A 27,699-nucleotide genomic window follows, 5' to 3' on the forward strand; every position below is an offset into this window, starting at 1 on the left:
TTTTTACTGCTGAGTTGGTGGCAATTTTTTGCTCTCTACAGGAAATTCTGCCTTCAGCTCAGAGTAATTTTATCATATACACCGACAGTATGAGTACTTTGGAGGCACTTGCTGATTTTCACAACCAGATGCATCCAGTGGCTATCCAAATTTTATCTAACTGGCAGCTATTACAAAACAGGGGCTTTAATATTCTTTTCTGTTCGGTTCCGGGTAATGCAGGTATTTCGGGAAATGAAAGGGCAGATTTTGCAGTGAAATCTACATCAACATTTCTGTCTCAGGCCCTACCATATTGTGATGCTAAAAGGTCATTTGTATGCCGACTTTTTGCTACTTTGCAAGAATCTTGGGATCTGCAGATCCACAACAAATTGCATTCAATAAACCCCAGGACTGATTTGTAGCCTGTTCACCCTATACGAGAGGTTGATGTCAAATTGACACGCCTCCGTATAGGACATACACGCTATACGCATAAACATCTCATTTTTGGCGAGGCAGCACCTAAATGTCCCACATGTCGTGTGGATTTCACCATTAATCATATTTTAATCGAATGCCCATCTTTTAATTCCTCTCGTTTAAACTTTTTTAAGTCATCGTCATTAACTTTACAAGACCTGGTGGGTGAGAAATTCCACCCAAACACTTTTAAATTTTTAAAATCCATTGGCTTTTACACCTGTATTTAATACTTTTAACTTTTGTTTACGCTTGACTTCTTCAACGCTTCATTGTAATGCGTTTTTTGCACCACTGTTTCATTTAGATTTTAACCTTGTACGTACTTGAACTTTTATTTTTGAATGTGTATGTAGATAACTTTTTCTTTTATATTTTATCATGTGTTGTTTTATAGTTTGGTACATGATTTTACCATTTGCTTGGCGCAGCATGATCAAGTATGGTTCTTGCGCCAAAAAACCCTAACGAACCAACCAACCGATTGGTTGGTTGGTTGGTGTTTGTTTTATTGGCACAAGAGCCAATATAGGCTATACTGCGCCAGACGTATGGTTAATAAAAGTTTTTTCTAATACAACCTAAAAAAATGACTTTAATAGGAATAAAAGATGCATTAAAAGCTGACGTTAGAGTTAAAACAAGAAGGTGGAAAGTTGAACAAATTTAAAATTATGAAGTTTAAATCGAATTATAAAAACCAATTGCCCTAATAAATTTAAAAAGGTTTTCGTGAGGATTCTCTCCCAACAGTGATGGCATGTCTAGTGATGAGGAGTTAAAATACCGTAAACGATGAGAATTAAAATCAGGACATTCAACCAATCAACCGAGCTTTGACAATCCGTCGGGCTTCGGGATAAGACATCTGTTCCTTGAATTTAACTTCAATGACCTCTTTTTCAAACTTACAGATAGGGCAAGACCGAGAATAAGCAGTGTGGTTGCCCTTACAATTTACGCACTTTTCTGTTGCATTACACTCAACGTTATCATGACCGACTTCCGCACAGCGGGCACAAGTAAGTTTCCCGCGGCAAGCAGTTTTTGGGTGGCCAAAACGCTGGCAATGGAAACAACGTAGAGGTGTGGGGATATATGGCCTGACTGGGCAGTTAATATATCCCGCCTTGATAGAAACGGGAAGTTTTGGTGATCTGAAGGTCAGGATCATGGTTTATGGTTTATGAGGTTTAATGGCACAAGAGCCAATCTTGGATAAACTGCGCCATACATATGGTTAAAAATAAATCATATCCAGCAACAAGAGTAGTATTTAAAAATTAAAACACAAATTCAATGAAACTATAAATATAAGAAAATTCCTCAAATATGAAAATAAGATACAACTGATAAAAAATTATAAAGTTAATAAAAAGAGCGCAATTGAAAAAGGATTAAGTTTATCCAAGATAAATATTTATCATATACACGTAAAAAAGCGAATATCTTTTAAAAAATTAAAAAGTTTTGGGTGGTGTTTTTCACCCACCAAGTACTGCATAGTTAGAGAAGATGACTGGAAAAATAACTCACGATGTGATTTAAAATCTGGACATTCAATAAGAATGTGTTTTACAGTAAAATCAGTACAACATGTAGGACACATGGGTTTTCTCTCTCCACAAATGAGATGTTTATGAGTAAAACGTGTATGTCCTATACGGAGGCGGGTCAATTTAACATCCAACCCCCGTATAGGGAGTACAGGCCATAATCCAATGAAAGGTTTGATGCTATGTAATTTGTTATGAACCTGTTCATTCCAGTTTGTCTGCCAAGTGGAATAGAGATGAAGAATAAAGAAATTCTTCGCATCACTGTATGGCAGATTTTGTGAAAGAAATGAAGAAGCAGCTTTTGCCGCACAGTCTGCCGCTTCATTTCCTGAAATACCCGAGTGACTCGGTACCCAACAAAATAAAATATCAAATGCCTTATTTCGAAGAAGGCATAAAATGTTCAAAATTTCTAAGGCCACAGGATGCATTTGATTGTCGGGATAAGAGAGCGCCTCCAAAGCACTCAGACTGTCAGTATAAATAACAAAGCTTCGATTAGTAGATATCGAAATTTCTTGAAGTGCATAGGAAATTGCTATTAGTTCCGCAGTAAATATGGAAAAACTGGTATGTAAACGATAGCTCAGTATAGCAGATGGAAGTACAATGCCACAACCGACATGCCCATCCGATTTCGAGCTATCTGTAAAAACAGGGATGAAAGATGAATACTGACAACGATGATAGAAAAATAACTGTTGAAAAACCACAGATGCTGTTGTGGATTTTTCAAAACCAAAAAATGGATTTAAGAAGGAAAATTCTGGCTTATTCCATGGTGGAAAATAAAAGTGATTAATAGAATTAATTGTGGAATTATTAAGGCCCGAGTCCTGCAGAAGCGTTTCTATTCTCACACTGAACGGTGGAATGCAGGAGGAACGAGCATCATAAATTCTGCTAAGACTTGCTGGAAGGGTTAATTCGGATATAGGGTGCTTCGGAAGAGACTGCGTTCGGAAATAATATAAGGCGGTAATTTTTTTACGCCTTAAATAGAGGGGTACTTGGTGGCAGATGTTATACAAGCTTTCTGTGGGGGGATGTTCGAAAGGCACCGGAGCAGATTCTCAATGCAGAATGATGGATAGTGTCCAATCTGCGCAAAACACTAGGGCGTGCAGATCCATACACCATGCACCCATAATCAAGACGGGAAAGAATGACTGCCTCGTAAATTCGCAGTAAGGAGGTTCGATCTGCTCCCCAAGAAGTTCTGGAGAGGACCTTCAAAATGTTCAAAGATCGTTCACACTTCTTTCTCAAATACAAAATATGAGGAAGGAAAGTGAGTTTTCGATCGAATATAACTCCCAAAAATCTTATTTCACTCACTATGGGAATAGCAATGTTACGTATGTGAATGATAGGATCAGGATGAATATTACGTTTCCTACAAAAATGGAGGCACCGACTTTTCTCTGGCGAGATGGTGTGTCCATTTTTATCACAACAAGCTACCAGCTTGTTCACAGCACTTTGGAGTTTCTTTTCTATAAGTTGCATATCATTACCTTCGCATGAAATTTGAAGATCGTCAACATAAAGACTTCCGTTAACAGACGATGGCAAATGGTTTAAAATTTGACTGAGATGTATAATAAAAAGAGTGACACTAAGGACACTTCCCTGAGGAACACCCTCAGCCTGAATAAAATAGTTAGAATAAAAGTTTCCCATACGAACTCTAAAAGTGCGATAAGATAAAAAGTTTTTTAAAAATACAGGTAAATTTCCTCTAAAGCCTAGATTAAAAAGTGTTGAGAGTATGCCATATCGCCAAGCACGATCGTAAGCTTTCTCTATATCAAAGAATATAGAGACAAGGTGATTTCTCCGAACAAAGGCATTACGAAATTGGGTTTCCAACAAGAGGAGATTATCGGATGTAGACCTACCTCGACGGAAACCACTTTGCAACAGGGGAATGCATCCTTGTTTCTCTATTTCGAAGATAAGACGGTCATTCACCATGCGTTCGAATGTCTTACATAAACAACTAGTCAGGGCAATTGGTCTGTAGTTCAGAGGATTTAATGAGTCTTTGTTGGGCTTTAAGATTGGAATCATAAAATAGCCTCTTGCCACTGTGAAGGATACTTTTGCTCGATCCAAATTCTGTTGAATAACAATAACAGACCTGAAAGGGAAGCTGTGTTCAAGTGACGAAGCATATTATATGTGATTCCATCTGGCCCGGGACTTGTATCATGTGCTTTAGATAGAGCCGTTTTTAATTCATACATTCTAAACTCTGAATTATAGGGAAAGCTGTTATGGATGTTAAAAGGCAGATGAATTTGTTCAGCACAATTCTTAGCTGCCATAAAGGCAGGATTATACGAATCGGATGCTGAAACCTGCACAAATGCATGCCCAAGAGCATTGGCTATGTCCAGTGGGGCGGTATATTTCGTATTTCCTGTACAAATTATAGGAAAGGTAAACTGACTATACATACCATTAACAGCTTTAACTTTTTTCCACAATCGTTTACTTGCAGTTGAGGATGTAATAGAAGAAATAAACTGAATCCATGATTCCCTCTGACTACGACGACGAATAGAATAGGCAATGGCTTTGGCACGTTTAAAAGCGACAAGGTTTTCTGTTGTTGGGTATCTCCTGAAAATGTTCCATAATTTCTTTTCTTTCTTTCGACTTTCGTAACAAGCCCTATTCCACCACGGCCTACGAAATTTTCTTAGCCGAGGAAAACTTTTTGGAATAGCGCTTGCAGCAGCATGTAAAATTGTATCTACAACATATTGTACTGCTTCGGTAATGTCCGCAGTACTGACCATGGCTTCGGTGATATTTGCTAGTTGGGAGAAAGCAGTCCAGTCTGCCCGCTGGAATAGGAAACGCGGAGGACAAGGAATCGCACCGCCGCTATCAGCATGGGAGATAATAACTGGGAAATGATCACTGCCATAAAGATTATTACTGACTGATAAAGTGAGGAATGGTAACAGTTCAGGTTTACAAATGGCCAGATCAAGTGTATGGAAGCTACGTGTGGGTTCGTGAAAGTAAGTTTTTTCTTCGCTGTTCAGCAGACAGAGACAGTTGTTAGAAATTAACTGCTCAATCTGTCTCCCGCGAGAGTTAGTCTTATTCGAACCCCACAAAATACTATGTCCGTTAAAGTCGCCTAATAAAATGAAAGGAGTAGGAAGCTGATCCACCAACTTGTCAAACTCTTGCTGACAAATAACATCGTGGGGCGGCAAATAAACGCAACAGACTGTGACCAAAGTTCGAATGTGAACCTGTACAGCCACAGCCTGTAGAGAAGTGCGCAGAGTTAGATGTGTACTCGGGTATAAGTTTGATGTTAGAATACAGACACCCCCTGAATGACCTGTTTCAGATTCGGTGTCTTTACGGACACAATTATAGCCGCGCAATTTAAAGGGATGATTAGGTTTCAAGAAGGTTTCTTGAAGACCTACACAAACAGGATGAAATGTGTTAATGATGTTCTTAATGTCATGCAATTTTGACCGAAGACCACGACAATTCCATGAGAGGAAAGTACCCATTAAGAAATAGATTTCGCTTGAGAATTAGTAGTAGCAAGTAGATGAGTTGCCGAAGCTTCGCCACTCATGCGTAATTCTTCATCCTCATCGGATGGATGGAGTGACAGACGATCAGGACTTTTAGATAAACCACCAAATACAGACGATAAGTCTTTTTGGGCTTTACCTTTAGTCTCAAGTCCGAGAGCGACTGAATTTTGTTTTGTCAATTTTTTTAAAATTTAATCTCAGTTCTTTCGGTGAGAGTCCCCGTTTTGAAAGCTTAAGAGCTTTTTCAGAATTTGATTTTTGTTTTGTCCGAACAAGTTTGTCAGTTTCAGGTGCATTATTTGTTACATTTTCCGTCTCAGAATCGGGTGATTTTTCAAAGGTAGTAATTTGCGTGTTATATTTGATACAATTTGGACAATTACAATTTACACAAAAGGGAGTTTTCACGACGGAAGCATAACTCACACCAGGTTTGGGTGTTTGAGATAAAACTTTTTTTCTTGCTTCGGGATAGGAAATGGATTCTTTGAATTTAACAGAAATTATTTGCCTTTCTAATTTCCAGCGTTCGCAGGATCGGGAAAATGATGAATGTTTGCCACTGCAGTTCACACATTTTTCTTCTGCGGAGCATTCCTGGCTATCGTGGCCTTTTTCTGCACAACGGGCGCATGTTAGAGTCCCGCGGCAATTAATCTTTGAGTGACCAAAGCGCTGGCATTGGAAACATCTCACAGGGTTTGGGATATACTGTCGGACTGGTAATTTAATTTAACCAGCATATATGAATTCTGGGATATTTGGACTATGAAAGGTAAGGACAAAATGCTTAGTGGGAAGGAGTTGTTCGTTCCGCCGAATAGTAATTTAGCGTACATGGGTCACTCCTTGTGGTTTCAATTCCGAAGTGATCTCCTGAAGGGGGACATTGAACAGTTCACCGCATGTGATTACTCCCTTGGAAAAATTCAAAGATGTATGAGAGGCAGCGATTACTGGAATATTAGCCAAAGCTTTCAATTTCATTATCTGTTGTGCTTGCTTTTTGGTGGAGACTTCGACTAGCAAGTCACCAGAACGCATTTTACGTATGTCAGTGACTTCACCAATTGTTGCAGTGATAGCTCTCTGCACAAGAAAAGGTGACACAGAATTAAATGTTTCATTTTTATCTGACTCGTTTAATTGTAAAAAAGCGATCGAAACGTGGAAGAATTGTAATTGGAATAGTTACTTTGAGACGCCCACTGAAGGGAGATTTGGTTTGAGGTCCCATACGACATGAACAAGATTTCAGGTCCGACGGCACCGCCCACCACTTAGCCCAACAAGGGAAGGCAGCCACCGGCTCTGGCCATTCCCAGGCTCGGCACTAACCTTAGTGCTAGCCGGAACCTATACGCTCGGAGTTACCCCCGGGGACAGTGACCACCCTTAACGCCAAGCCCAATGAGTAACCCCTTCGCTTGATCCCTAGCAGACTAGCCACTAAGGTGACTATCTACCAGCCGATTGATGCTCAGGGGACCACAGTGCACCATCCGTCTTTCTAGTGGGTTGCCACGCACGGCCAACACGTGGGGTTTTTTCTGTCCATGAGAAGCAAGAAGCAAACAGGGCGGTGACAGCTTCTCATGGAGAGCCCCCTCGCTTACCGTGGATTGAAGGAAAGACACAGCAGAAAGCAGAAGGCGTAGAGGAGAGCGAACTGAAAGGGATTGGGACACCCGTACTCACCTATAGTAGGTGAGCCCCTGAGGGGGAAGGTCAGGATCAGATGCTTCGTTGGAAGGAGCTGTCTATCCCTTCGTATGAAAATGCGTCGCGCATGTGTAACTCCTTGTGGTTTTAATTCGTATGAGATTTCCTCTAAAGGAACATTAAAAAGTTCTCCAACAGTTATGACATCTTTAGAAGAATTTAGAGTTTTATGAGGTTCCACTGTTATCTTTATATCAGCTAAAGCTTTAATTTTCATAAATTGTTTCACTTGTTTCATAGAGTTAACTTCTACAAGTAGATCTCCAGAGCGAATTTTCTTTATTGATGTGACATCTCCAACAGTAGCAGAAATAGCCCTTTGGAGAAGAAAAGGTGAAACATTCTCGAAAGTATCGCTATTTGTGGAAATACGTTTGACAAGAAAGAAAGAATCAAAATATGTTGGTAGGTTTTTTACAGTGACATGCCCACTTAAGGGACGAAGTTTGCCTTTGGCACCCATGCAGCATGGTAAAAAGAATTCGGGCCCCTACGGCACCGCCCACCACCGAGCCCTACGAAGGAAGGCAGCCACCGGATCTGGCCACTCCCAGCCTCGGCACTTACCTTGGTGCTAGCCGGAGCCTATACGCTCAGAGTCATCTCTAGGAACGTTGACCACCCTTAACGCCAAGTCCCAGAGATTGATCCCTAGCAAACTAACCAAATGGTTAGCATATCAGCCGTTTGATGCACAGGGGACCACAGTGCACCACCCGTCTTTCTAATGGGTCGCCACGCACGGCCAACAAGTGGGGTTTTGGCTGTCCATTAGAAGCAAGAAGCAAACAGAGCGGCGACAGCTTCTCATGGAGAGCTCCCTCGCTTGCCGTCGAGGTAACGAAGAAATTAAGCAGATAGCAGAAGGCGTAGGGGATCGAAAACATAAAGGGAGTATAGATCCCTGGGTACCTCGGGATTGGGATAACCGTACTCACCTATAGTAGGTGAGCCCCTGAGGGGTTTTAACCCCTGTAATTTCTTCAAAATTGCGTGGGTACAACTGTGTGCGAAAAGATTTTGACAATGGAACATCCTCTCCATCAGGTGGAGATTGCATTCTGACTTCCAACCTGTATCCCAGCATTACTGTTCCTTTGCACATTAATTTACAAGCAATGGCCGTGCAAGTGCACGCGCGGACATTGATTACAGTTTGTTGTCTGTACCTTCCACCCCATGCTATGTCAAGAAGACCTTAACATTTTTGTGGATCAGCTACCGGTGCCTTTTCTTCTCCTGGGTGACATAAACGGACATAGCACCTTATGGGGAAACGATGACAGCAACCTTCGTGGTCGGCAAATTGAGCAAATAATTTCAGACCATTGTCTCTGTCTGATAAACAATGATGAGAAAACTTATCTACACTTACCTTCTCGCAAGTTCCACTCGCTTGATTTGGCTATATGCTCTCCATCGCTCATGCAGCTTTTTATTTTTCTGTAGGGTATGATCTTCATAATAGCGAACATTTCCCTGTTTTCGTCACCCGTGCTGATGGAGTCAATGTAATAGAACTACCGCCTAAATACCTCTTCAACCGGGCAGATTGGAATACTTTTGCAAGATTGGCTGTAATGACTGAAATTATGGTTGATACTTTAGGTATTGATGAAGCTGTCCACCATGTTACTGAAACAATTTTATGTGCTGCTAATGCTGCAATCCCTCAAAGTTCAATGTAGTGATGCTTGTAAGAAACAAAAAAAAATGTGGGGCATTTACCGTCGACGCCCCACGGCAGAAAATCTCATAGCCTTTAAAAAAGTAAGAGCTCTTGCTAGCAAAATAAGGCGACGCAGTCAGAGAGATTTTTGGATTCGATGCATTTCTTCCATTACCACATCAACAACGAGCAAAAAACTGTGGAAAAAGGTGAAATCAGCTAATGGTCTTCATCGGGAGTTTATTTTTCCAGTTTTGAAGACCGAGACTGCTATGTTCTCTTCACCTCAGGACGATGTGATGTGATTTGTGATGTTTTTTGGCGCAATAGCCACACTTGGCCATGCTGCGCCAATCCAATGGTAAAATATAAAAGTAAGGTAAAACATAAGTTCAAAGAGTAAAATTTAGTTAAAAATCAAACCTAATAGACCGGAAAACAATTTTATAAAAAAGATTGATTCAGAATGTTACAGTTCTGGGTTTAAACAGAAAGCAAAATGGCAATTAAGATAAGAATCAGTGTTTGGGTACTATTGATCGCAATGAATAAACAGAAACTCTACATGCTAAATACAAGTATAAAATCTAATAGCCTTTAAAAATTTAAAAACATTTGGGTGGTGTTTGTCACCCACCAGGTCCTGCAGGTTCAACGAAGTTGAATGAAAAAGTTTGAAGTTTTATGGCGCAAGAGCCATGATGTTGGCTATGCTGCGCCAAACAATGTGTAAAATTATCTCATTTTAAAACAGTCATCGAAGAGATGATGAGGAGAAGCAAAAAGTATACAAGATTTAAATCAATGGATAAAACTTTATGGACTTTAAAAAAGCAAAAATTTGGACATGAGGTGTCTTATCAAGCAGGGAAGATAATGAAGGGTAAGACTTTTGAAAAAACTATAAACGCTGGGTATTGAAATTTGGGCATTCTGACAAAATATGTTGTACAGACATTTGACAATGGCATCGAGCACACAGTGGTGGTTGTTCACCTAACTACAAATGAATATGAGTGAATCGAGTGTGTCCAATTCGTAATAGCGTTAAGACAGTATCCGCTTTTCTGTTCGCTAATGAGGGCCAGGGTTGCACATGGGGTTTGATAACATGAAGTTTGTTTGTTTCCAGATCCCACTGTCTTTGCCAATTAAAATATAGAAGCTTTTTAATATGTTTCTTTATGTCGTTCACAGGAATACTAGTAGCCATTGAAGTAGTCGCCAATTTGGCAGCCTTATCTGCCTCTTCCTTGCCCAAAATTCCTACATGGGATGGTACCCAACAGAATAAAATTACGAGAAGTTAGTTTATCAAATGTATCTAAGATTTTTAAAACCAAAGGACGAGGATTACTTGATTTTAGAGAATTTAAAACACTCAGAGAATCTGCATACATGATAAAGTTTTTGTCCCGGCTATTAGAAATTTCTTCTAAAGCATGTAAAAGAGCACTTATTTCTGCAGTTAAAACTGAACAGGAGGGGTGAAGTTTAAACGAAGAAACTGTGTGATGGAATACAACCGCAAAAGAGACATGAGCAGCTGATTTTGACCCGTCTGTAAAAACTGGAATAAAATTTCGATATTGTTGTCTGTGTTCCAAGAAAATTTTTTGAAAAATGATATCTGCTCTATCAGATATCACAAAAGTTGCAAAAGGAATTAAATATTGTACTTCAGGGATTTTCCAAGGTGGAAAAGTATTTTCTGGTTGAGGAGCTGCACGTAGAAACAGTACATTAAGGTCTAAAAGAATATTATGAATTCTCGTAAAAAAGACAGGGATGAATGATTTTTGGGCATCTTGCAAGCGAACTAAAAAGGGGCGAAATTTAAAATCATAAAATGGATGATTAATGTTCGATTGAATTTTAAAATAAGAATTAAGAGATGAAAATTGTCTTCTTAATTCAAGGGCTGGTTCACAGGTTTCAACATACAAGCTTTTAACAGGGGATGTCCTGAAAACCCCTGAACAAATACTCAGAGCTATGTGGTGAATAGGATCCAGTTTTTGCAAAATGCTTTTCGTAGCAGAACCGTATATTAAGGAACCATAATCCAGGTTCGAAAGTACAACGGCCTTGTATATTTTAATCATAGAACTTCTTTCGGCTCCCCATGCTGTAGTTGATAAGACTTTTAAAATATTTAAAGACTTTTCACACTTTTTACGTAAAAGTTTTATATGAGACTGAAAGGTGAGTTTTTTTTATCAAAGATAATGCCCAGAAAGCGAATTTCATTTAAAAATGGTACTTTCTGATCATACAGTTTCAGATCAGGATCAAAATGAAGGTTAAGTTTCCGACAGAAGTGCACACCAGCCTTTTTCAATGTTGAGATGGTAAAACCATTAGTGTTCGTCCATTGGGTAATATTATTGATTGCGATCTGCAATTGTCTTTGTATAAAATTCATATGCATCCCTGTACAAGAGATATACAGGTCGTCAACATATAAAACGCCCTTCACAGAAATCGGAGATAGTTTTAAAATGTTATTTATTTTTAAAATAAAAAGAGTGACTATTAAAACGCTGCCTTGGGGAACGCCTTCCTCTTGTATAAAAGAATCTGAAAGTTCAGATTCCAACTTAACACGGAATTTTCTAAGCTTTAAAAAATTTCGAATAAAAACAGGAAGATTTCCTCTTAGTCCCATATCATATAATTCTTTTAAAATTCCATATCTCCAAGTGGGGTCGTATGCATTTTCGATGTCGAAAAAAATGGCAACTAAGTGCTTTCTTTGTAAAAATGCTAGGAGAATGTCGGATTCGAGAGCAAGTAGATTATCAAGAGTGCTCCGTCCTCTTCGAAATCCACTCTGCGACGAGTGAAGTAAGTTATTTGTCTCCAGATAAAAAATTAGACTTCTATTTATCATTTTTTCTAACAATTTACAAAGACAACAGGTGGAAGCAATGGGTCGATTATTTGATGGATTAGTTGGATCTTTGCCTTGTTTTAGTAAAGGAATTATTATAGCTTGTTGCCAAAAAGAAGGAAAATATTGTTCTTGCCTGATACGGTTGTAAAGATATAATAAGCCTTCTTTCGACTCTGTTGTTTTTTATCATACTGTAAATAATGTTGTCAGGACCGGGAGAAGAATCGTGGACAATGGCAAGGCACGATTTTAACTCTAAAAACGTAAAATCGCTGTTGTACGACAGGTTATTCTGAGAATTAAAATTTAGTTTTTGATTTTCTGCTTTCTCTTTGTATTTCAAAAACGCCGGAGAATAATTTTTACTGCTGGACGTGTGAGCTAATGTTGAAGCTATGGAATTTGCAATATCTATTGTGGATGATATGGCATTTCCTTTATCAATTAAAATTGCCAAAAGAATGTTAGAATTTGAAGCACCTGAAGATTTTAAACTTTTTTCCACAAATGATAGCTAGATATTGTTGAAGTGTTACCAGAAACGAATTTTTGCCAAGAAATTCTTCTACTACGTCGTAGGATTTTTTTGGATTCTGCTCTAGATTTTTTAAAATTGATAAAATTTTTAGTAGAGGGATACCGGCGAAAAATATTCCATACCTTTTTTTGTTTTTTATATGCTTGTTGGCAATTATCATCCCACCATGGCTTGTTTTGCTTCCTACGAACTCCAGATTTCTTTGGAATAATGTTACCTGTTACCTCAATTATAATACTGACAATATGTTTCAGAGCTTCATAATTAGTTTAAGATTTAACTATTTCTGAATTGATATTATCCAGAGAGGTGAATTTTTGCCAGTTTGCTGCATTTAAAACATATTTGGATGGTCGGAAAGAACTAGCTACATTGTGCCTACTGTCAGTCAAAATTAAAGGAAAATTGTCGCTATTATAAAGATCATTGTCAACAGTTAAACTGAAAAATGGCAATAAAGACGGAGAGCAAATAGTGAGATCAACAAAATGAAAAGTTCTTGTTGGTAAATGAAAATGCGTTGTTTCGTCAGAATTTAAAATGCATAAATTATGATCTGCAAGAAATTGTTCGATTTGCTGACCACGCGAATTTGATTCAGAGCTTCCCGAAAAAGGACTATGACAATTAAGATCTCCCAAAATAATGAATGGAGAAGGCAATTGGCAAAACAAGTTATTTAGAATTATTTAGATCCGTTTGACTGATTTGTTGTTTAGGTGGTAAATAGAGGCTACAGACAGTTATTAAATTTTTCATCTGAATTCCTACAGCTACAGCTTGCAAATTAGTGTTCAGATTTACTTGCATTGATGGAATATCCGTTGCGACAAGAATTGCTACGCCCCCAGAAAAAACCTTCTTTAGGTTTACTCTACTCTGTGCCTTCTGCTGTCACCTTTTGTTTTTTCTTCCCTCGAGGGTATTCTCCAGGGGGGGGGGGCACCTCGAAATGAGGATTAGATGCTTCCGGCATGGTGGTTGGATCTCGCCACCCTGGAGGGTACACTAATAGGTGAAGGATCTGGCTCCTCCCATCGATGACGGGACGTACTTCCTTCGGGGAGGGTTGTACCGTGGCCGGTGACGGCCCTTAGGACTCAACCACAGTTCCTGCCAATGTTGCTGTTGCGGCGGTCCGGTCATTCAGTTTTATGGTTTAAATCCGTGTGTCTTCGGGCGGGTCGGAGGGTTAGATGGTTGACTTCCCTCGAGGGTAGGCGAGGGAGCTCTCCATGAGAAGCTGTCACCACTCTGTTTGCTTCCTGCTTCTCATGGACAGCAAATACCCCCACGTGTTTGCCGTGCGTGGCGACCCATTAGACGGGTGGTGTACTGTCGGTCCCCGGTACATCAATTTGGCTGGTAACTTAACAATTTGTTTAGTTTGCTAGGGATCAAGCGAATGGGTCATTTTCTGGGGCTTGGCGTTAAGGGTGGTCAACGTTCCTGGAGATGGCCCTGAGCGTATAGATTCTGGCCAGCACTGGGGTAATTGCTGAGGCTGGTATTTTCCAGAACCAGTTACTGCCTTGCTTTGTTGGGCTCGACGGTGGGCGGTGCCGCCGGGATCCGAACCGTTTTTCTTCCTTGCATGTGTCATTCCAAAAAAGCTCCCTTCAGTGGGCAACAAACGAAACCAAAAAAAATTACTGATAATCATTTTGACACTTTTTTTATTATACATAGTACTTCTGATTTGAAAAAGACTTTTCACACTGTTTCACCATTTCTTGTTGAAAAGACCATTACCAGGTCTCTCGGAGAGGTTCAGACAATCCGTAAACTACGCTCAGGTGACCTTCTTGTAGAGGTTAAAACCCGAAAACAATCGCAGCAAATACTTAAGCTGAAAAACTTGGCCACTATACCAGTGTACCTCATTCTTCCATGAATAACTGCAAAGGAGTCATAACATGTGGAGAACTTTTTAATGAAATGATTGAAAAAATCACTGCAGAGTTAGCGTTTGAAGGAGTGACACACGTACGACGTATTTCTATTCGTCGAGACGGAAAACTCCTTCCTACGAAGCATCCAATTCTAACATTCCACGGGCCTAAATTACCCGAGTATATCAAAGCTGGTTACATGAGATTACCGGTGAGACCATACATCCCAAATCCGCTACGATGCTTCCAATGTCAGAGGTTTGGCCACGCTAAAACTGCCTGCCGCGCTACTCTCACATGCGCTCGCTGTGCAGACAAAGGGCATGAAAGTCAGCAGTGTGACGCACAAGAGAAGTGTGTTAATTGCTTCGGTAATCATACTTCTTATTCCCGCACCTGTCCTCGTTGGCAAATTGAAAAGCAAATTGTAGCTGTGAAGTTTAAAGAGAATATTATATATCCTGAGGCCAGACGCAGAGTCACGGCACAGATGCCAGTTCCTGGTATCAGTTATGCTTCTGCGACACAAGGAAAAATTAATAAAAATACTAGCGGAAATCAATCACCTGGAAACTCTTCCAACTCTGATTCGGAACAATCTGGAAATACTGTTCCAGAAACACCTAAATTTCAAAAAACTACTTTGAAACCTAAATCGCAAAAATCTCTCGCTCTGAAACTCTCAAAGCGCGGTCTTTCACCAAAAGCGCTACCCTCCAAATTAAAAAAATCTCTTGTTCATAATTCTGTTGCTTTGGGTTTTGCGTCACAAGGCGTAGCCCATAAAGACTTAACGTCTATTTTTGGTGGCGCCTCCAAAGGCCCAGACCTCATTTCTCTGCATCCATCTGAAGAAGAGGATGAAGATCTGAGAATGAGTTGTGATATTTTGCCAACTCAATCTAATGCTCCAACTGGTTCTGATGCAACAAAAATCACTTAATGGGTACTTTCATTTCCTGGAACTGTCGCGGCATCCCCTCCAAATTGCAAGATATAAAGAACATTTCTAGCACTTTTCATCCAATCTGCATTGGAATTCAAGAGACTTTGCTGAAGACCAATGCCCCATTGAAACTTCGTGGCTACAACTGTGTTCGGAAAGATACAGAGAGTGGAATGAATAATTCTGGCGGTGTCTGTATCTTGACATCAAACCTTTATCCGAGCACCCCTCTTACTTTACATACTTCCCTACAGGCTGTGGCTGTACAGATTCATACTCGATCTTTGGTCACAGTCTGCTGTATCTATTTGCCACCTCATGATGTTATTAATCTGTTGGAACTTAATAACTTGGTGAGCCAGTTACCAACGCCTTTTCTGATAATGGGTGACTTCAACGCACATAGTATCTTGTGGGGTTCGGGGAGTACGAATACTCGTGGGAGAGAGATTGAGCAATTTGTTACTGATAATTGCCTCTGTCTTCTCAATGACGAGGAGAAAACATGCTTCCATGGGCCCACACGCACATTTCACTGTATTGATCTGGCCATTTGTTCCCCAGAACTCTTGCCGCTATTAAATTTTGCAGTCGATGATGATCTCCATAACAGTGATCATTTCCCATTAATAATCTCGCATACTTATAGAGGTCGTGACATTCAGTTTCCAAAGCGTTTCCTATTTGAAATGGCAGATTGGACTGCTTTCACACAAATGGCAGAAATCACTGAAAATATGGTTAATACTACAGACATATCTGAAGCAGTACAAAATGTTCTTGATTGCTTAATGACTCCTGCTAATAATACCATTCCTAAAAGTTCGCCACGTCAGCGAAAATTTCGAAGGCCGTGGTGGAATGTTGCCTGCCGTGACAGCCACAAACAGCAGAAAAAATTATGGAACAAATTTAGAAGGTGCCCTACTACAGAAAATCTTGTAGCATTCAAAAAAGCCAAAGCCTTTGCTCGTTGCATTCGTCGACGTAGTGAAAGGGAACCATGGGTCAAATACATTTCATCGATTACATCTCGTACCATAAGTAAACAACTTTGGAAGAAAATAAAAGCTGCCAATGGAATTTATCAGGAGTTTTCTTTGCCAATTCTGAAATCTGGAAGCGTAACATATTCTTCTCCATTAGACATTGCCAATATTTTAGGACAGACATTTGCGCAAGTTTCTGCCAATACTTCTTATAATTCCAAATTTATGGCGACCAAGACTCCTCGCTCAGAACGATGGATTTTGAACTTTCAAACCCGCAATACTCTTCCATATAATTGCGAGTTCAAGATATTTGAGCTGAAAAACGCTATATCCCTAGCACATGATACCAGTCCTGGCCCAGATGGAATCACAAATAGTATGCTGCGCCATCTGAATGAGGCATCGCTCTGCATCTCCTGCATCTGTTCAACAGAATATGGAATGAGCAAAGTTTCTCATATCAATGGCGAGAAGCGCTCGTGATTCCCATTCTGAAACCAGGGAAAGATCCAGCAAACCCTATGCACTACAGACCTATCGCCTTAACAATTGTTCTTTGCAAAACACTAGAGCGTATGGTCAATGCCCGTCTTATCTTTGAATTGGAGAAACGAGCATGCATTCCACAAATGCAAAGTGGCTTCCGAAGGGGTCGCTCAACTGTTGACAATATCGTCCATCTGGATACCCAAATTCGCAATGCTTTTGTGCGAAGAAACCATCTCGTCTCCATTTTCATTGACATAGAGAAGGCATACGACCGTACATGGCGTTATGGAATCCTTCAGAGACTTTTTGATTTGGATTTAAGAGGAAATCTCACTGTTTTTATTCGAAACTTTTAAACTTCTCGAATCTTTCGAGTACGTATGGGCAATTTACTTTCAGATCCTTTTACTCAAGCTGAGGGCGTACCGCAATGAGCGTTCTCAGTGTTACATTTTTTATCATTCATTTCAGTGACATCCTTAACCACTTACCACCATCCGTGCAGGGAAATTTATATGTTGATGATTTGCAGATCTTGTGTCAGGGTTCTAATATGCATTTAATTAAAAAACAGCTTCAAACCGCTATTACAATATTAGTTGCTTGGTGTGATGAGAATGGACATACTCTTTCAGCTGAAAAGAGTAGATGCGTTCATTTCTGTAGAAAGCGAAACATTCACCCTGAACCGTTAATCTCTATACGGAACAATCCAGTACCTGTCGTTAATAAGATAAATTTCTTAGGAGTGCTTTTTGACCATTAACTCACTTTCCTACTACATATACTAGATCTGCGGAAGATATGTGAAAAATCTCTGAATATCCTCAAAGTACTCTCCCGCATATCTTGGGGAGCCGATCGTTCATCGCTACTCCGTATATATCAAGCCGTTGTCTTGTCACGGATTGACTATGGATGTGTGGTATATGGCGCTGCCAATGTTACTGCGTTACGACGATTGGATACGGTGCATCATTCTGCTCTGCGGATATGCTCAGGGGCCTTCCGTACATCGCCTGTAGAAAGCCTATATGTCATATGCCAACAATTGCCTCTGAACTTGCGACGTAGAAAACTTTCTATACAATATTATTTCCGAGCGCAATCTCACCCCCAACATCCTATTGCTCACATGACTATTCCGGAAACTCTCCAAAGGATTTACAATGCTCGCCCCTCTCACATCCTTCCCTTCTGTGAGAGAATTAAAAAAATAACCGACATTTCGGAACTTAATTTGCCTGCCATTGAACCTGCTGATTTTATTATCTTCCCACCATGGGATATTCCCAGGTTTTCCTTTTTGAATCTTTTCTCTGGGTTTGTGAAAGATAAAACCAATCCAGTCATTTTCCAGCAACTTTTTTGTTCTCATCGGTGTCAATATTCCTCGTACACGCCCATTTTTACTGATGGTTCAAAAACAGATGGACATGTTGGATGTGGTATTGTATCTGGTACCGACATAAGCAGTGTCCGTCTGCATGCATCCTTTTCCGTTTTGACAGCCGAGTTGGTGGCAATTGCACAAGCCCTTCATAATATTTCGGTTTCAACTCAGAGACTGTTCTGCGTAGAGGAGAGCGAACTGAAAGGGAGTAAAGATCCCTGGGTACCTCGGGATTGGAACACCCGTACTCACCTATAGTAGGTGAGCCCCTGAGGGGGGCAATGAACAGGCAGACCAAGTTGCCAAAACTGCCATTTGTCTCGCAGAATTCCATATTGTGATGCAAAGAAATCCATTGCATGTAGAATATATTCTCTATGGCAAGAAACATGGGATTTAAGCAAGAACAATAAGTTGCATACAGTTAAACCTTTTATAAGCTTGTGGCCAGTCTTACCTCTGCGTGGGAATGATGTTATTTTAACACGCCTTCGTATAGAGCATACTCGGTTCACCCACAAGAACCTTCTATTCGGTGACAGAGCACCTATGTGCTCCACATGTCGCACAGATTTTACAGTTCATCACATTTTAATCGAATGCCCTACTTTTAGTATTCATCGTAACCAGTTTTTTCATTCATCACCGTTAACTCTCACTGATTTATTGGGAGAGAACCACCATCAAAACATTTTTAAATTTTTATATGCTATTAAAGTTTTACCATACATTTAAACTTTTCAAGTGTTTAAACCTTTAAAAAAAATTCATTTTAAATACATATCCATTTGCTACTGTTTCCAGTATATTTTAACTATTTTATTGTTTTCGTATAACCATTCGTATATTTAAATTTTAAAGAAAATTTAACCTCTTTTTTACCACATGAATGACGCAGTTTAGTCAAAGATGGCTCTTGTGCCAGAAAAATGCAAAAAACCAAACAAAACCAAAACCCCCAGAAAATCGGTTTCGAATATTGTGCTTGCTGAAATTTTTGTAGTGCCGTATGTTCTGCTATCAGTTTTAAGGTAGGTTTCCTTGAGTGCAATGCAGGCAGGATGGTATTTGTTTATAATGTCTCTCAATTCTGAAGATTTATTCATGTACCCTCGGCAGTTACCCAAGAGACGAATGTAGACATTAAGATTAAAAAAGAGCAAGAGAAAAAAAGAGATTACCTTCAGTAAATAGAAAAGATGAAGGTGAGAGAATATCAAACTTTAGGCTTTTTAAAAAAATTTGATTTAAAATAGTGCGATGAAATATTAGTTATATCAGAATCCACTCTGTCCTCATCCATATCACTTATGCTGTCATCATGTGGATGAATTTTAAAATATTCTCCTTTTCTTCAATTTTATTTGTTTCTTTTGCTTTGGGTGTCTTTTTCTTTCAGCATTTTTCCCTTCATTAAGACTTTTTTCCGTTTTGGCTTTTTAAGAGAAGAGGAAGAAGTTTCTTCCCAAGATTTTTTTATTTCCAGAACTGCAAGGTAGGCAGTTTTTTTTTATAGTTATTGTGTCATGATCTGCTGTGCGGACTGCAGGACTATTTGTTTCAATATTTATCAGTGGTTGGTTTTGTGAATTGCGTGGTTCTCAAGTTGGAACGGCTGAATTTAATGCTGATGAATATGAAAAATTTGGTTTCGGTGTTCTTTCGCTTACTATTTTGCGTGCTTCTGTAAATGAAATACCTTTTGTTATTTTTATAGTCTGAATTTCTTTCTCTTCTTTGTAGCGTGGGCAGGAACGGAAGTAAGATTGGTGATCGCCTTAACTGTTATAACATTTTTGTGTGGTAGATGTCCAGTTTTCACTATTGTGTTCCTGGAGGGAGTATCGAGCGCAAACTTCTTTATCTCCCCTGCAAACTGTAATATAATGACCAAATTTTTGACATTTAAAGCAGCGGAGTGGTTCTGGAATGTATGGTTTAACTGGGCAATTGATATCAGCTATTTTTACAGATTTCAGTAGAACTGGAGTATTGAATGTTGGTTGGATGGATGGATATTGTTGTTTATTGGCGCAAGAGCCATATCTGACTATACTGCGCCAGACATATGGTTAAAATATACTCCTAGACTTTACATCCTACTGTTGATTAAATAAACACTGATAAAATTGCAAAGCATTAACTCTTAAAAATTTTAACAAGGTAGAAACAACAAAGTTAAATGTTAAATAAAATGGTAAAATCCAATTGCTTTTAAAAATTTAAAAAGGTTTTTGTGGGGATGTTCCCCCACAAGCATTTGCATATCCACTGATGAAGCATTAAAAAATCTCAAACGATGATGATTAAAATTAGGACATTCTATTAAAAGATGAGGAACGGTTAAAATCACTTGGCATCTAGAGTAGATAGGAGCTCGATTACCGAATAAAAGGTGTTTATGAGTGAAACGAGTGTGACCAATGCGGAGTCCAGACAATTTGACGTCTAGCTCTCGCACTGGTAAACAATGCCAGGGTGAAATGATAGGTTTTACGTTATGAAGTTTGTTATTAGTATGATTGTTCCATGATTCCTGCCAGAGTGAATTCATACGACGTTGAAAAATATTTTTAGCATCACAGAACGGGATGTCTCGCTGTGAAAGCAAAGATGCATTCTTTGCTGCATTATCCGCCAGCTCATTACCAGCGATTCCGACATGACTCGGAATCCAGCAAAATAATATCTTAAAATCCCTGTTTTTTAAATTCCTTAGAAGATCAAGGATTTCCTAGGCAACCGGGTGAATCTGATTATTACAGTTGGAAAACATTGTCAGTGAACTCATGCTGTCAGTATAGATACAGAATTTACGATCAGAAGAGAGTGAAATCCTCTGAAGAGCATAAAAGATGGCTAATAATTCAGCAGATAAAACAGATAGAGATGAGTAAAGACGGTAACTAAATATGTCGGTATCAAAAACAATACCGCAACCAACATGACCATCTGATTTTGAACCATCCGTAAATATTTTTAAGTAATCTGAATACTGACAGCAATGAGAATAAAACAGATTCTGGTAAACAATAGGGGAAGTACTCTGCTTTTCAAAACTAGAGAAGGGAATTAAAAATGAAAACTGAGTAATATTCCAAGGAGGAAAGGAAAATGAATCGGTAGTCTGGATTACCTTATCATGAAGTCCATAATCACGAAGGAGAAATTTAACTCTCTCGCAGAATGGAAGTACGTGAGAGCGACGAGCATTATAAAGTCTCCGAAGACTAACCGGAAATGTCAAAGAACACAAAGGATGCTTCGAAACAGACAGTGCTCGAAGATAATATTGGGCAGAAAATTTTTCACGCCGTAAACTTAGTGATAAATCATGGCAGAGAACATACAGACTATTCACAGGCGAGGTGCGAAATGCTCCTAAGCTAATTCTCAAAGCAGAATGATGTATAGTATCAAATCTACGTAAAACCGTAGGACGAGCAGAGCCATACACCATACTTCCGTAATCTATACGGGATAAAGTCACTGCTGGATAAATTCGGAGCAAGGAAGTTCGATCTGCTCCCCAAGTGGTTCTGGACAGTACCCTGAGAATGTTTAATGACCTGTCACATCTCTTCCGCAAATGTAGGACATGCGGAAGGAAAGTGAGCTTACGGTTAAATATTATGCCCAAAAACTTTATTTCATTTACCACAAGGATGGTAGCATTACGAATCTGAACTTTGGGATCCAAATGAATACCCCTTTTCCTACAAAAATGGACGCATTTACTTTTCTCTGGAGAAATCGTATGCCAATTTTCATTGCACCAATTTACAAGTTTGTTTACAGCAACCTGCAGTTGTCGCTCTATCAGGTGCATATTTCTCCCTTGGCAAGAGATCTGGAGATTTTCCCCCGCAGGGACTCACCTATTATAGGTGAGTACGGGTGTCCCAATCCCGAGGTACCCAGGGATCTATACTCCCTTTATGTTTCCACTCCCCTACGCCTTCTGCTTTCTGCTGTTTTTTCTTTCCCTCGACGGCAAGCGAGGGAGCTCGCCATGAGAAGCTGTCGCCGCTCTGTTTGCTTCCTGCTTCTCATGGACAGTCATAACCCCACGTGTTGGCCGTGCGTTTCAACCCACTAGAAAGACGGGTGGTGCACTGTGGTCCCCTGTGCATCAATCGGCTGGTACCTAGTCACCTGAGTGGCTAGTCTGCTAGGGATCAAGCAAAGGGGTTACTCCTTGGGCTTGGCGTTAAGGGTGGTCACTGTCCCCGGGGGTAACTCCGAGCTTATAGGTTCCGGCTAGCACCAAGGTAAGCGCCGAGGCTGGGAATGGCCAGAGCCGGTGGCTGCCTTCCGTTGTTGGGCTTCGTGGTGGGCGGTGCCGTCGGGCCTGAAAATTCAACAATGTCATATGGGCTCCTCCAAGAAATCTCCCTTCAGTGGGCATCACTCTAATTACAAATCCTTCACTCACCATTTTGATTCCTTTTTTGTTATCAAGCGAGTATCCGATAAAAACGATACATTTAACTCTGTTTCACCTTTTTTGGTCCAAAAAGCAATATCGGCGACTGTCGGCGAAGTTGCATCAATCCGCAAAATGCGTTCAGGCGATTTGCTGGTTGAAGTATGCTCTAAAAAGCAAGCCCAGCAAATCATTAAACTAAAAGCTTTGGCCACAATACCAGTTACAGTCTGTTCACATGCATCGCTAAACTATTCGAAAGGGGTAATAACATGCGGATAACTATTTAATGTACCTATAGAAGAAATAACGAAAGAACTATCGTCGCAGGGAGTGACACATGTACGCCAGATAACAATTAGGCGGGATGGACAACTCCTCCCAACAAAGCATTTTATTCTAACATTCCATAGCCATCAGTTACATGAATATATATGTGCTGGCTATATAAAATTACCTGTACGCCCGTATATCCCAAATCCATTGAGATGTTTTCAATGCCAGCGTTTTAGGCATTCGAAAACTAACTGCCGTGGGACTATCACTTGTGCCCGCTGCGCAGAAAAAGGCCACGATTGTCAGCAGTGCACTGCACCAGAAAAGTGCACAAACTGCAATGGCAACCACACATCATATTCTCGTTTATGCAAACGCTGGCAACTGGAAAAACGAATAGTTGCAACTAAAATAAAAGAAAATATTTCATACCCAGAAGCCAGACGGAAAGTTTTGGCCCAGACTCCTAAACCTGGTCTTAGCTATGCATCTGCGGTCCAAAAGTCCTTCTATGAAAACTGTTCCTGCCCAAATTGCTCAAAACACACTTCCCATAAAAAAACCTCCTGAAAAAGCATCTGATTCAGAAACAGAAAATTCAACTGCCAGTGCTACTGAGCCTGTCAAATCAAAAACTTCCAAACAAAAACCGAAACCTAATAAATCTCGGAAGCTAAAACTTTCTAAACGTGGCCTATCTGGAAAAGACCTTTCTCCAAAATTAAAAAAATCTCTTTTCAAAAATTCAGTCGCTCTTGGTCTTGCTAATCGGGGCATAGTCCACAAGGACTTAACCTCAATTTTTAGTGTCACGTCCAAAAGCCCTGAGATCATATCACTTCATCCATCAGAAGAAGAGGATGACGATTTAAAAATGAGTTGCGAAATCTCGCAACCCCTTAACACTGTTCCAAATTTTTCTGCAACAAGAACCTCTTAATGGGTACCTTCTTATCATGGAATTGTCGCGGCCTCCGGTCCAAACTTTCTGACATCAAGTCCATTTTAAACACATTTCATCCTGCTTGCATTGGTGTCCAAGAAACCTTTTTGACACCAAGCATTCCCATTAAATTGCGTGGTTATAACTGTATTCGGAAAGATGCAGGCACTGGCTCTCACAGTTCTGGTGGTGTCTGTATCTTTACATCAAATTTATATCCGATTACATTTCTCACTTTGAATACAGGTCTACAGGCTGTGGCTGTGCAAGTTCATGTACGATCATTGGTCACAGTCTCTTGTGACCAATGATCCTCACGATGTTTACTGGTAGTGGAGGATGTGATAGATCACTTGCCACCTCACGATGTCATTAGCCAACAAGATCTTGATGATTTAGTGGACCAGCTTCCTAAGCCTTTTATTATTCTCGGAGATTTCAAAGGACATAGTAACTTGTGGGGTTCGGATAGTACAAACTCTCGTGGGCGGCAGATCCAACAGTTTATAACTAATAACTGTATCTGTCTGCTCAATAATGAAGAACGGACATACTTCCACGAACCCACACGTACTTTCCACAGTATTGACTTGGCCATATGCTCTCCTGACTTACTGCCATTGTTGAACTTTGCTGTCAGTGAAGATCTCTACCACGAACCTACACGTAGCTTTCATACAATTGATCTGGCTATATGTTCTCCTGAACTTCTGCCATTGCTGACCTTTGCAGTGAGCAGAGATCTTTATAATAGTGATCATTTCCCTATTATTGTCTCCCATGCTGATAGAGGTGGTGTGACTCATTGTCCCCCCCGTTTCTATTCCAGCGGGCAGACTGGGGTGCTTTCATGCGATTGGCAAATGTCACCGAGACTATGGTCAACACTTGCGACATCACGGAAGCAGGGCAACATGTAGTTGATAACATAATAAGTGCCGCAAATGCCACCATTCCGAAGACTTCCCCACGTCTAAGAAAATATCGTAGACCGTGGTGGAATGAAGCTTGTCGCGACAGCTATAAAAACCAAAAAGGACTTTGGAATATTTTTAGAAGATACCCGACAACAGAAAACCTTGCTACTTTTAAGCGTGCCAAGGCCCTTGCTCGTCGAATTCGTCGCCGTAGTCAGAGGGAATCTTGGATTAAGTTTGTATCATCTATCACATCCTCCACTACCAGTAAACATTTGTGGAAAAACGTTAAGGCTGCTAATGGGATATACAGTGAAACCACCATACCTATTTTAAATATAGGAAATGTGGCGCACTCAGCCCCATTAGATGTTGCCAATATTCTCGGCCAAGCATTCGCACAACGGATTCTTATAGCTCTTCATTTCTGGCAATTAAGAATCGCGCGGAACGGTTGCCTCTGCGCTTTAATGACCGATGCACTTTTCCATATAACTGTGAATTCCGGATGTTTGAACTTGAAACGGCCTTATCTAATGCCCATGATACAAGCCCTGGACCAGATGGGATAACATACAATATGCTCCGCGACTTGAATGCAACTTCCCTTTCAAATCTGTTACTATTATTTAACAGAATTTGGACTGAACAGAAGTATCCCTCACAATGGCGCGAAGCTATTGTGATTCCGATATTAAAACCTGGTAAGGAAGCATCGAACCCTCTGAACTACCGACCAATTTCTCTGACAAACTGTCTCTGCAAAACCTTTGAGAGAATGGTTAATGCACGTCTCATACACGAATTGGAGAAACAAGGATGCATATCCCCGTTGCAGAGTGGTTTACGTAGAGGTAGGTCAACTTTTGACAACCTCGTACTATTGGAAACCCAAATACGCAACGCATTCGTCAGGAGGAACCACCTAGTTTCCATATTCTTCGATATCGAGAAGGCCTATGACCGTGCTTGGCGCTTTGGCATACTATCAACACTTTTTAGGGGAAAACCTTCCCATATTTTTACATAACTTCTTATTAAATCGGACTTTTAGAGTTCGTGTTGGAAATGTTTATTCAACTCATTTTAATCAAGCTGAGGGAGTTCCACAGGGTAGCGTCCTCAGTGTCACACTTTTTATAGTCCACCTTAGTCAAATTTTAACTCATTTACCTTCATCTTTTCAGGGATCACTTTATGTCGATGATTTGCAGATCTCATGCGAAGGCAGTAATATGAATTTAATCGAACGACAATTTCAAAATGCCATTAATAAAGTTGTAGATTGGTGCGATAACAATGGGCATACTATCTCTCCGGAGAAGAGCAGATGCGTTCATTTCTGCAGGAAAAGAAACATTCACCATTATCCAAGTATTTGCATTAAGAATACCCCTATTCCTGTTGTGAATGAAATTCGGTTTTTGGGAGTGTTTCTTGATCGGAAGCTTACCTTCCTTCCGCAGATCTTACACATACGGAAGAAGTGTGAAAAAGCATTCAATATTTTAAAAGTTCTGTCTAAAACATCTTAGGGAGCTGATAGAACCTCCCTACTCCGTATTTATCAAGCAGTCATCCTTTCTCGCATTGATTATGGCTGCATGGTGTATGGCTACGCACGCTCTACAGTTTTGAGGCGACTGGATACCATTCACAATGCTGCTCTAAGAATCTGTTCCGGAGCGTTTCGCACCTCTCCAGTAGAAAGCCTGTATGTTATTTACCATCAATTTCCTCTTCATTTAAGGCGTTTGAAGTTATCTATTTCATATTATTACCGTACAAAATCTGTTCCCAATCACCTCATTTGTCAAATGAACCTTCCAGTTAGCCTTCGTAGACTATATGATGATCATCCTTCTCACATTCTTCCATTCAGTGAGAGAGCAAAATTGCTTTTGCGTGATTCGGGTCTTTCAAATGTCACCATCATGACAATTGATTCATTTTGCTTTCTGCCTTGGGATGTCCCATACTTCTCCTTTCTGAATCCATTTGCAGGATTCGATAAGTTTTCTACTGCTTCTATTGCTTACCAGCAGATTTTTCTTTATCATCGCTGTCAGTATTCTTCTTTCACACCAATCTTTATAGATGGCTCCAAATCAGATGGGCATGTCGGCTGCGGCATCATAATTCCAGCTGATACTCTGAGCTATCGCCTACACAATTATTCCTCTGTATTCACAGCTGAGTTGGTGGCGATTTTCTGTGCTCTTCGCGAAATCTTGCCTCTTTCTGAGCGTAATTTTATAATTTATACTGACAGTCTGAGTGCTTTAGAAACACTCTCTCATTATCATTATCAGATTCACCCAATTGCCATTCAAATTTTGTGTACATTACGACTTTTAGAAAATAGGTATTTCAAAATTATTTTTTGTTGGATCCCAGGGCATACAGGTATATCCGGAAATGAAAGGGCAGACTTTGAAGCCAAATCTGCAACATTATTTCTATCGCAATCGCTTCCATATTGTGATGCTAAGCGGTCTCTTGTATGTCAAATCTTTTCTAAATGGCAGATGGCATGGGATCTGGAGATCAATAATAAATTACATTTCATCAAACCCACAATTGGTTTATGGCCCATTCTTCCACAACGCGAGGCTGATGTCAAAATGACTCGCCTCCGTATAGGACACACTCGTCATACTCACCGTCATCTCCTTTTTGGTGAGAGAGTGCCAACGTGTTCCAAATGTCGTACTGAACTTAGCGTTCAACATATTTTGATCGAATGCCCTGAATTTAATGTTCATCGTTGTCACTTCTTCCACTCGTCACTTAACATGCAAGACTTGGTGGGTGAAACATACCATCCAAATATTTTTAAATTTTTAAAATCTATTCGGTTTTTTACTTGTATCTGATATTTTTATCATTAAACTGTCTATTACTGAGCTTTTAACAGCATCATTTTTTCTCTTTTGGAGTAATTTTGTTGTCTTTACTCAATGTTAAATTTGAATTTGGACAATTTTTTTTAATAAAA

The 27,699-nt window shown here is 40.0% G+C and overlaps 1 protein-coding gene across 2 annotated transcripts in view; it reads left to right on the top strand.

Moving 5' to 3' along the window:
• The window catches only part of LOC129960161 (protein O-mannosyl-transferase TMTC2-like), a 923,323-nt gene that overhangs the window by 624,569 nt on the left and 271,055 nt on the right, over positions 1 to 27,699 (top strand). The gene's annotated exons all lie outside the window — the stretch shown is intronic.

The sequence above is a fragment of the Argiope bruennichi genome, chromosome X2 (assembly GCF_947563725.1).
Source record: "Argiope bruennichi chromosome X2, qqArgBrue1.1, whole genome shotgun sequence".
In the NCBI taxonomy this organism is placed as follows: Eukaryota; Metazoa; Arthropoda; class Arachnida; order Araneae; family Araneidae; genus Argiope; species Argiope bruennichi.